The sequence below is a fragment of the Astatotilapia calliptera genome, chromosome 15 (assembly GCF_964374335.1).
Source record: "Astatotilapia calliptera chromosome 15, fAstCal68.1, whole genome shotgun sequence".
NCBI lineage: Eukaryota > Metazoa > Chordata > Actinopteri > Cichliformes > Cichlidae > Astatotilapia > Astatotilapia calliptera.
In genome coordinates, this window is record NC_137436.1 from 35718173 (window position 1) to 35728731 (window position 10559).

At 41.8% G+C, this 10559-nt stretch overlaps 1 pseudogene; it reads left to right on the forward strand.

Annotated features, from left to right (window-relative positions):
* Positions 1 to 1759: 1759 nt before the first annotated feature.
* LOC113006965 (serine protease FAM111A-like) lies at positions 1760 to 2742 on the forward strand (annotated as a pseudogene).
* Positions 2743 to 10559: the final 7817 nt, after the last annotated feature.

A 10559-nucleotide genomic window follows, 5' to 3' on the forward strand; every position in this document is an offset into this window, starting at 1 on the left:
TGTTCTCTCCCCTTGTTAAAAATACTTTTGATTTAGGCCAAACATTGCATATTCTGCTTTTTTCTGCAGTATACTATTCATCTCAAATGTAAATTTAGTTAATTTGTTCCACACTTCCCTCTCTGGGTGCAGCATGTGCTGTTTTTCGAGCTCCTTGATATCCTGTTCCAGCTTCATCAGCTTGTCCCTCTCAGCTTTTTTAATCAAGGAGCCATACTGGATAAGACGCTCCCTCAGGTAGGCCTTGAAAGCATCCCAGGTCATTCCAACATCATCAATAGAGCCCTCAAAGTGCAACCAAAACTCCTTCATCATTTCCCTTATACATTCACAGTGACCCTTATTCTTCAATAATGAGTTATTCAGACGCCACCTAGGTGACGGTTTAATATTATCATTACCAGAAAGAACAAGGTCGATGGGAGCATGATCCGTTACAGCAATATTACCAATAGAGGACCCAATAGCTTGACTCACCAGAGAGCGAGACACCAAGAAGTAATCTATCCTAGAGTAGGTTGAGTGAGGATGCAAAAAGAAAGTATAGTCTCTTTCTTGAGGATGAAGAAGTCTCCATATATCTACCAGGCTCAGTTCCTCTGACATCACGTCCACCGCAGCATTTACAGGGTCCTTACTTAGTCCAGGACGGGAGGATTTATCCAAAAATACATCCCTGACCCAGTTAAAATCTCCCCCAATTACAATATTTGTATTACCAATAGTCCGCACAGTGTTATAGACTTCGTGAAAAAATTTATGGTATAAACCAGACTTTCACAGTCTGCATCTTTATAGGTTTTTTTTCTGCTTTTGTTCACTCCTAGTGTGATTAAAAAAAACAATAACCGCAAACACAGAGCCCACTATTAGCTGCTTTCCCCCCTAAACAGTCAGTTGACTGAGAGAAATGCAATCCATTATTGTGAACGCTGAAGGAGATGTGCTCCATAGTCAAACTTATATTTCCTTAACTTACATCCTATGTTCTGTTTAATCCCTTTGAGGGAAAATTGGTTAAACCATTGCTCAACTTATGTCTGAATGACGGCAGATAATTCTAATGAAAAGGAAAATGACCCCGTAAGCACTTTGCAGCTGAGTTGAAGGCTCGTGGAAATAAGGTCAGGAGGTGTCCGGCGTGAGTATGCGTGCGGCCAGACATCCCATTTGGGACATCTGACAGACTCATCAGTGTAACTCAGGGTGTGAGCAGCAACTCCTGTATACTAAACAGAAGAAAAGTATTGGGTAGTGCTTCTTTTTTTTAAAACCGAGATTCCAGGGCTCATGCTTATATGGTTTTCTTTTATCCAAAAACAGTAGTTTAGCAATCGTGTAACTGTGTCCTTGACCTTTTTACCAGTTTGAGGAGTTCCCTGGTCCAGATATTTGGGATGGTTCAAATGCCGAGTCTCCAAATGCAAACAAAAGGATATTTTCCACTTTATATCTTGAATGTGTATAAATGAGATCGGATGATGTCCAATAAAAGTAATAAACAATAAATGTAAATCAGTTTTTTTAACTTTGCAGATTCATTTACCCACTCCGGTGAAAGCGATAAAAAAAACGATCATGACTTTAAAGAGATTATGAACAAAATGCAATACATTTTGTTTTTTACTACAGTAACAACTTTTCCAACTCTGATTCTCTGCAGGACCAACACGGACATCAGTTCAGACTGAAATCCAGTTCAGACGGCACACGCAACATGTTCAAGCTTGCACGGAGGCCTTTCATTAAATATAAGAAGATGGTTAAGGCGAGAGATTGCTATTCTGTCTTTTACATCGGTACAAAGGGAGGACTAAATGACATAAAAAAGAGAAAAGTTTTTAAAAAAATGAAGCTTTAAAACAGTTCAAGTATCTTTGTGTTTACGGGGAGAAGGGAATAACTGCGGCCGAGGCTCTGAAAAGAGACAGACGCTTCACCGATGACCTGGGCTACTTTGAGCTGGTTAACGAACGTAAGACTGAGTGCACAGACATAATAGATTGTCAAGACAATAAGAAATTCCAGATATGTTTTCCACAGGGAGCAGATACGGAAATAAAAGATGTAGCCATCCCAGGGCAGTAGAAACCTCCACACGCATCAAATAATGCAAAGCGCAGCGGTGGAATGACATCAGTCTTAGATGTAGCACGGCAGAACGGATTGAGTCTAAAAATGGCAATCAAAGAAACGGGCAGCAGCATTGACCGTAAGGAGGTTTACGATCTACTTTGTCAGCAGTATCCGCGTCTGAAACGATGGATGGAGAGTAGATTCCCTAAAAAATTTTTTCTGGAAGCACTGAAATACAGGAAGGAGACCTTTGGAAAGAGCCGACAGTCTTTTACCGAAATTCGCAGTGTTATGTTGCTGCTTGAACTGAGCGAGTCAGTTTGTCTCATAACTGGTTCCTTCATAAAGCAAGGCACAGGCTTTGTGCTATTTGACAACTTTATCTTGACCTACGCCCACTTATTCGACTACTGGGTTAAATCAAACACACCTAACTGGCATGAATTTGTAAACGTTACCATGGTCTTTAACTTTGAAGACCAAGAATCAGATTATGTCATACTTAAGCTGGAAACAGAGAAAGTGCCGCCAGGGCTCCTTAAGAGATTTGGGCCTGTACCTTCAGACAGCGGGGCCTGTGTCATCGGAGGAGGAGTGAAGAAAATGAGTCCTACGTGCGTCATCTCAGCACTGACTCAACAGAAATCTGCTGCGTCACCCCCCTGAACTCTCCATGCCCCAGGAACCCTCCCTCTTTGATATTTGCTGGAGCCACAGCTGTAAAAGCTGCTGGTCATGGTATCGGTTTGGATATCTGGTGAGAGCGAAACATGAAGATGAATCATCAGAGCCGAACAGGTGATGGAGAAATAGGTTTACCTTTTAGGTGACATAAATGAGTTGAAGGAAAGTTATGAGCTGTTTCTGAGAGACAAATGACACCAGGATCCTTTTCTAAGTAGCTGACAGCTGGTAACTGTGCAGGGGCAGCTCTAGCAAAGTTTTGCCAGGAGGCCAGGTAGGGCATTAACAGGGAAAGGGGGGCAAAATAAATACTTTTCTTTCTTATTCTCATTTAAAATGTCTAGCTTTTATTAAATAATTATCTGAATCTTACAACCAAACTTTTTATCTGATGTACAACGTATAGAAATCATACATATACCAACAAGACTGTACATCACTGTCAAAACAGCGTTTGTTTTCATTCAAAGGCTTTATGGCTTTTCCTATAATACCTGGTGGGCCGGTCTCTAGTCAAAATGCCCGTGCCGATTTTTTGTCCCACTCCAGCCCTGGGCACGACACGCAGTGAATTAATCTGAGAGGGTGCAATAAAAAAATAAATGGCCGGGCCAGCGGTGCACATCGCAAATTAGCTCACATAGACACATTTGTTGTACCGCTTCTTAATGACAGTATCTTAGCTAACACCCCCAACTACCAGATTCAGCTTGTAATTGGCTAAAAATCACTTAGCCTACTGGTGAGAGGGACGTTGCTAGCTGTCAGTTTTTTCAAGTGATATTGAAATTTCCACATTCCGACACTTCAAATGCTTCAGGAGCTCTCCGCTCAGCGCAGCAACTGTTAATATAGAGCATTACTAAATTTATTGCTAATGCAATTATATGGCACATTGACTTCTGAGGAAATTTTAGATGGCACTTGTCATCACAAAGGTTGCCTACCCCTGCTCTACATGTATGTTCATATAAAAGGAATGTCCCATATATAGGGCTGAGTATCGTCTGTCACTCGCAAGACTTTATCAAACGTGTAAGCATCACAGCAGACGCCTTTGTGTCAAAGTAGCTGAAGATAAAACACAGAAAAACATGAAGGTGATTTTCCTGGCCTGGGATTTTATAAAAAGTATATCAAAAACGAAAGAAAACCATTAATCAACATATGAACATTACCTATGAAGTTACAGCGGTTTTAGTAGAGACACGGCTAAGCATTTTGCATTTTGCATAATTTTAAAAAGTTTCAATTTGTTCAGTAGCCCATTGAACAGCAGAAATTATGTTTTCTTTTCGGAAGTAAGTAAAAGGAAAAAACAGTGTCCAACAGTGCTGTAAACAACGGTAGACTTGTGCGTAACAAAGAAGCGAATAAAACAGATTTTCAGACGGGAAACTGTTCTTGAAGTACAGAGAGAGCAAGAGGGAGAGAGCTGTGCATGACGTGTGATTTTATCGTGTTGGAAGCAAAACAGTAAAAGTCAGAGGGAGTCCATGACAGTGTTTATGTAAAGCGTAGTTTGGATCTTCTTTTGCTGCTGGTTTGGTCAATATTGTTTGGAGAGAGATAAAATTATCAGCTTTAGAATCAGCGCAAAAATTGCGTAAACACAAAGCGCGGATCCGCCAAAACATCAGAATCAGCGAGCTGTCAGCTTTCAGCCCCGACCGTGTCTGTGCCATCGGGTGAGAAAGCCACATCTCACTGATTCTGATCCGTCAGCGGGTCCGCGCTTTGTGTTTACATTTATGTGCAGAATCCGTGTTCCTGCTCTCATTCACTGTTTTAGCTGTTTGGTGGTTGTTGAAATTTTGTGAGGTTTCACCTAAGATTGTGGCATTTCGGGCAAAATAAATTTATATTAAAAAATTGATTCAGGATTTTAATGAATAGATATCACGTTATCGAAGCCAGAATGGATTTTAAGCAATAAATCGATTATCAAAACCCACCCCTACCCATATATGAAATATATATATATATATATATCATATTTAAATATTGTAGAATTGGCATATACTAGTGTAAAAGTCAGTAAATTTAGTTATTGTATCCAAATTGTGCTGTTTAGCGCAGCTGCTCATCTTATTTAGTCTCTAGATTTCCACAGCAGTAACTCTGAAGCTCATTCACTCACTTACTCAATATTAACTTCATGCAAATTAATGTATTGCACAATAATTGCAGGTTACTAAAGACCAGAAGTATGCTATGTGATTTCGTAGCTGTGATTATTAACTGAGAAATTGAAAGTCACATTAACAAATACCAAATTCCACACTGCCCATCAGTTTGACTCCATCTCTCATAAGCACACACACAAATGCAAACATTTATAACCACACATCCATGGACACATGTACACACACACACACCTGAGCACAAACGTGCATGGAGCTTCTTGTGATGTGTTCAGGCGTCACACACACTTACACACGTGCTTGCAGCTGCAGAGGACTTAAGAAGGCAGACAGTGCATTCCTCCTTCAGTGACTGGACACAGCTGAACTGCATGGAGTAACAGTGGTGAGTACTTTTAAGTAATTTGCATTTTCCTATCAAAATATTCTTAGTAATTTGCTGCAAATGGGGGGAAATACATTTATAGATTAGATGTAAATACCCCAGATCCAGATTTGCAAGTATAATAGATAATTGGCAATACTACACTTAGTTAAATGAAAAGATATGTTTCTATTTTTTTTAAGTCAACATTCAATCTTTTGGAAAAATGAGTCCTAAATAGTGATGTGTGATACCACTGATTTCCTTTCCGATCCGATACCAAGTAATATCCAGGGTGGTATCGATGATACTGATCCGATACCGATACTTTGTACAAAAACTTATTTTATTAATTGTATCTCAAATTATAGCGTCATAATGATTACAGGACATCAGATTACTTGTTCTTATCACTTAATAATGCAGGATTCGTCATATAGAAATGAAAAATACAATACAATACAAAATTGAAAAACCATATTGCAGAATTCATAGCATGGCTCAGCCAATTCCAGTTTCCAACAATGGCGGCAGCACCTTAGTTTTAATATTACTCTTATTTCTCTTTCTGGGTCGCAAAAAAACTTTTAACATATTTTCAGGTGAGACTGTAGCTGTGTAAACTTCAAATATCTGAGCCGACCGACACATCGTCTTCAAACCCCTGCGGTCTTTCACTACTCGGGTTAAACATGATATATAAGTCACTTTGATAACTTAAAAATGCTATTGTTTGGCTTTTTCAGTGTTTTATTTGTTCGTGAGTAAATCGGTTTGGCTGAGATTAAAGTTATTAGATTAGATTAGATTAGATTAGATTAGATTAGATTAGATTAGATTAGATTAGATTAGATTAAATTAAACTTTATTAATCCCTCGGGAGGGTTCCTCCGGGGTTTTCACACAGCTGAATAAACGTTAAACAGAAAACTGATTAAACAGAAGCGTTTACGTCAGCGCCCGGTTATATTTTGGATAGCAAGGAGCAGACGGCAGTTTCACTCCACTGAGGGAGCTCACGACGTACTACCCGGTTTTCTTTAGACCGCGAAGGCCGGGTCCTCAGGTGGAAGCAGCCTCTGAATTTGGACACCCCCGCTGTTTCGGGACCGGCCGATAATAACGGTGACATTTAACGTATTTTACCCAATAAATAAACCCTGTAAAATGTATTTATCACCCCCCCCCCAACAGCCCTTTTGAATGCCTCCCTAATTCTGAGGTCTCAAGGTTGGCAAGTATGGCCACAACACCTCACTTTTTTGCCACATGTATCGCAAACCACGTCTCAGCTGTTTGTGGAGGTAAAATACATTCACACATGACTCCAGTTACGATCGGCCATTGTTGTGAGTGCGCACGCCAAGGGGCAGCAAGACATTTATACAGCCGTATTTCGCACATGACTATGAAAGGCGGAAGTAGTTCCTTTGAATACATACAATCCGAATGTTAGTTTCTTTCCACTGTGTTCCTGTTAATGATAAACTACAAATTTACCCTAAATTACTAAAATATCGATGTATTAAAGGCAAACAATATTGTTTGCCTTTAATACTAATAAAGATTGCTTGTGGTTAAAATCAAGCGTTGATGAGATTTGTTCAACAGTATTTATTTTATTTGATTGTTTGTTAAGGATTAATGCATGCCCTAACCTTTATTATAAGGAGTGCTTTGCATACCCATTGCTGTAGATTAAATTACACTAGTATAAGAACATAGTGTTGCCCTTATGTAGTTCTGCAAAATAACAAAGGTCATTTTCAAACCAAGAAAGCTTTTCATTGTGACATGGAACCAACATGGTTCAAAGGTCATTTTTCATCTGCCTGCAGTTAACGATCATGCTGTTTTCTCAGTAGTTGTGTGTCTGTGTGTGCATATATATATATAAGATACGATAACATAAGAAACACAAGACTTTATTGATCTCACGGTGGGAAAAATTGCTCGTTACCGCAGCTCAGGTATAGATAGCAAAAGAATACTAGAATATAAAGTCAAGAAATACAAAACAAATAAGATAATAAAATATACACAACGGTAGCGGAGGTTCTATGTATACGCATGCCTAGAGCGTGTTATGGATAGAGGGTTGTGGAAATTTGCAAGTAATAAATTTCAACTAAGATAAGATAAAACTTTATTAATCTCTCGGGTGGGTTCCTCTGGGAAATTGGGTTTCCAATAGCACAGCACCGACAGGAGTTACAGAACGTGAGCAGAATATTATATATATATATACACATATATAAATACAGAGACATATATAAATAAAATATACGAAAGGGATAAATAGAATAAATAGAAATAAGAATACAAGGGAAGTGCACATTTCAAGTATTGAAGTCTATTGCACCGCTGACTATTAACAAAAAGTATTGCACAAAAAGTATTGCACAAAAAGTATTGCACTAAAAGTATTGCACTAAAAGTATTGCACAGTGAAGTGAAGAGGCACTACAGCTCAGTTGGTTTGTGTGACTCCATGTGATGAAGTTCCTCACCAGACTTCTGTACTCCTCTTCCTGATCATCCCAGATACACCCCATGATGGCTGTGTCATCTGCAAACTTCTGAATATGACATAATTCAGAGTTGTAGCAGAAGTCAGAGGTGTACAGGGTGAAGAGAAGAGGGGAAAGCACAGTTCCCTGTGGTGCTCCTGTGCTGCTGACCACAGTGTCAGACGTGATGTCCTTCAGCCTGTGGTCTGTCAGTGAGGTAGTCAGAGGTCCAAGCGACCAGGCAGGGGTCCACCTGCATCCTGTTCAGTTTTTCCTGGAGCAGACAGGGCTGGATGGTATTAAAGGCACTGGAAAAGTCAAGAAACAGGATCCTGACCATGCCTTTTCCCTTGTCCAGGTGTGAGTGGGCTCTATGTAGGAGGTACAGCCGCTCTAGAGTCTTCATAAGATGTGACGTCAGTGCCACCGGTCGGAAGTCATTCAGCTCATTGGGCCGGTTCCTTTTGGGGACCGGGACGATGCAGGATGTCTTCCATAGGGCGGTAACTCTCCCCAGTCGCAGACTGAGATTGAAGACTCGTTGTAGCGGCTCCCCAAGTTCAGCAGCACACGCCTTTAGCATCCTAGGACACACCTTGTCTGGGCCTGCTGCCATTCTGGAGCGAAGCTTCCTCAGTTGTCTTCTGATCTGATCCACTGTGACACTGGGAGATGATTGGAAGGAGGGGGGGGGAGATGTCCTGCTGTTGAGAGAGGGGTTGGAGGAGGAGGGTGTCATAGTGTCAGGATGGGGGGGAAGCGAGGGAAGTAGGAGAGTGGGGAGAGGGCTCTGTAGTAAAGGTGAGGCTGGGGGGTTTGTGGGCTGGTCAAACCTGTTGAAGAAGTTGTTGAGTTCGTTTGCCTTCTCCACAGTCCCCCCCACTGTGCTGTTCTTGGTGTTGTGGCCTGTGATGGTTTTCACACCATTCCAGACCTCCCTCATATTGTTCCTCTCCAACTTCTGCTCCGCCTTCCTGCTGTAGGTGTCCTTTGCTTCCCTCAGGCAGCGTTTCACCTCCCGCTGTGCTGCTTTCATCTCCTCCTTCACTTTGCTCCTGAAAGCCTTCTTCTTCATGTTGAGGACAGCTTTGACTTCCTGTGTTACCCACGGTTTGTTATTAGGATAACACCGTACAGTCTTAGCAGGGGCGACCGTGTCCACACAAAAGTTAAGGTAGTCTGTCAGACAGTGTCGCCCCCTCTATGTCCTCACCATGTGGGCTCAGAAGCACATCCCAGTCTGTGGTGTCATAGCAGTCTCTCAGAGCATCCTCCTTTTCTGGGGTCCATCTCCTGATGGAGCGTGTTGTGACAGGCTGCCTTTGGATGAGGGGTGTGTATTGTGGCTGTAGGTAAACCAGGTTGTGGTCTGACTTCCCTAGTGGGGGGAGGGGGGTGGCTCTGTATGCATCTCTCACATTGGCATATAGTAGGTCAATTGTCCTGTTGCTCCTTGTGGGACAATTTACAAACTGGTGAAAAGCAGCCAGAGTAGAATCCAGTGTGGCATGATTGAAGTCTCCAGATATAATAATGAAAGCCTCAGGGTGTTGTGTCTGCAGTCTTGCTGTAACTGTGTGTATTTCCTCACAGGCAGCTGCTGCGTTGGCCCTTGGAAGAATGTAAACACACACACAGATCACATGACTGAACTCTCGAGGTAGATAATATGGCCGCAAGCTAACGGCTAGCAGCTCCAGGTCTGGACAGCATACCGATAATTTAACGGAGACGTGTCCAGGGTTACAGTATCTGTTGTTAACGTAGACAATGAGTCCCCCACCTCTGCTTTTTCTGCTGGCTATACTATTCTACTACTACACTTACTATGTAAGTAATAAATATCTATAAGTATAGACATGTACATGTACACACACATGTACAAACACACATACACCATACTCACTAAATATACATATATATATACACGTATGCGTACACATATACATGCACACGTCCATACATATATATGGTGCATTATGCATGAAGTGGTAACTGTGGATGTCCACAATGTCCAAGTGACTCATGACAGCATGTTTGAGGAGTTATAGAGTCTAACTGCTGTCGGGATGAATGATCTGCGAAAGTGCTCCTTCCTGCAGCTAGGGTGTTTCAGTCTCTGACAACCCCCAACTGAACACCACGAAAACTAAAGAACTTATCTTGGACTTCAGGAAGGGCAGAGCAGACCTGGCCCCACTTTACATTCACGGGAACTGTGTGGAGAGGGTACACTCCATGAGGTTTCTGGGCGTGCAGATCTCTGATGACCTCTCCTGGACTGCAAATACCACGGCGGTGGTTAAAAAGGCCCAGCAGCGTCTCCACTTTCTGAGAGTGCTCAGGAGGAACAACCTGGAGGAGAGGCTGCTGGTGACATTTTACAGAGCCACCATAGAGAGCATCCTAACGTACGGCATAACAACATGGTATGCAGGGTGCTCAGCTGCAGATAGGAAAGTACTGCAGAGGGTCATCAACACAGTCCAGAAGATCACTGGCTGCTCTCTGCCCAGCCTGGAGGTCACTGCAAACTCTCGGTACCTCAGCAGAGCTGGCAATATCATCAAGGACTACTCTCACCCCAGCAACCAACTGTTTGAACTATTACCGTCAGGCCGACGGTACAGGTCACATAAAACCAGGACAAACAAATTCAGGGATAGCTTCTTTCCCAGAGCTATCACCGTAGTAAATAAGCACAAAAACAATTGAACCTATTCCATACCGTCACTGTCATTATATTATGCTGCTATTCATACTGTCATTATATTAATGCTG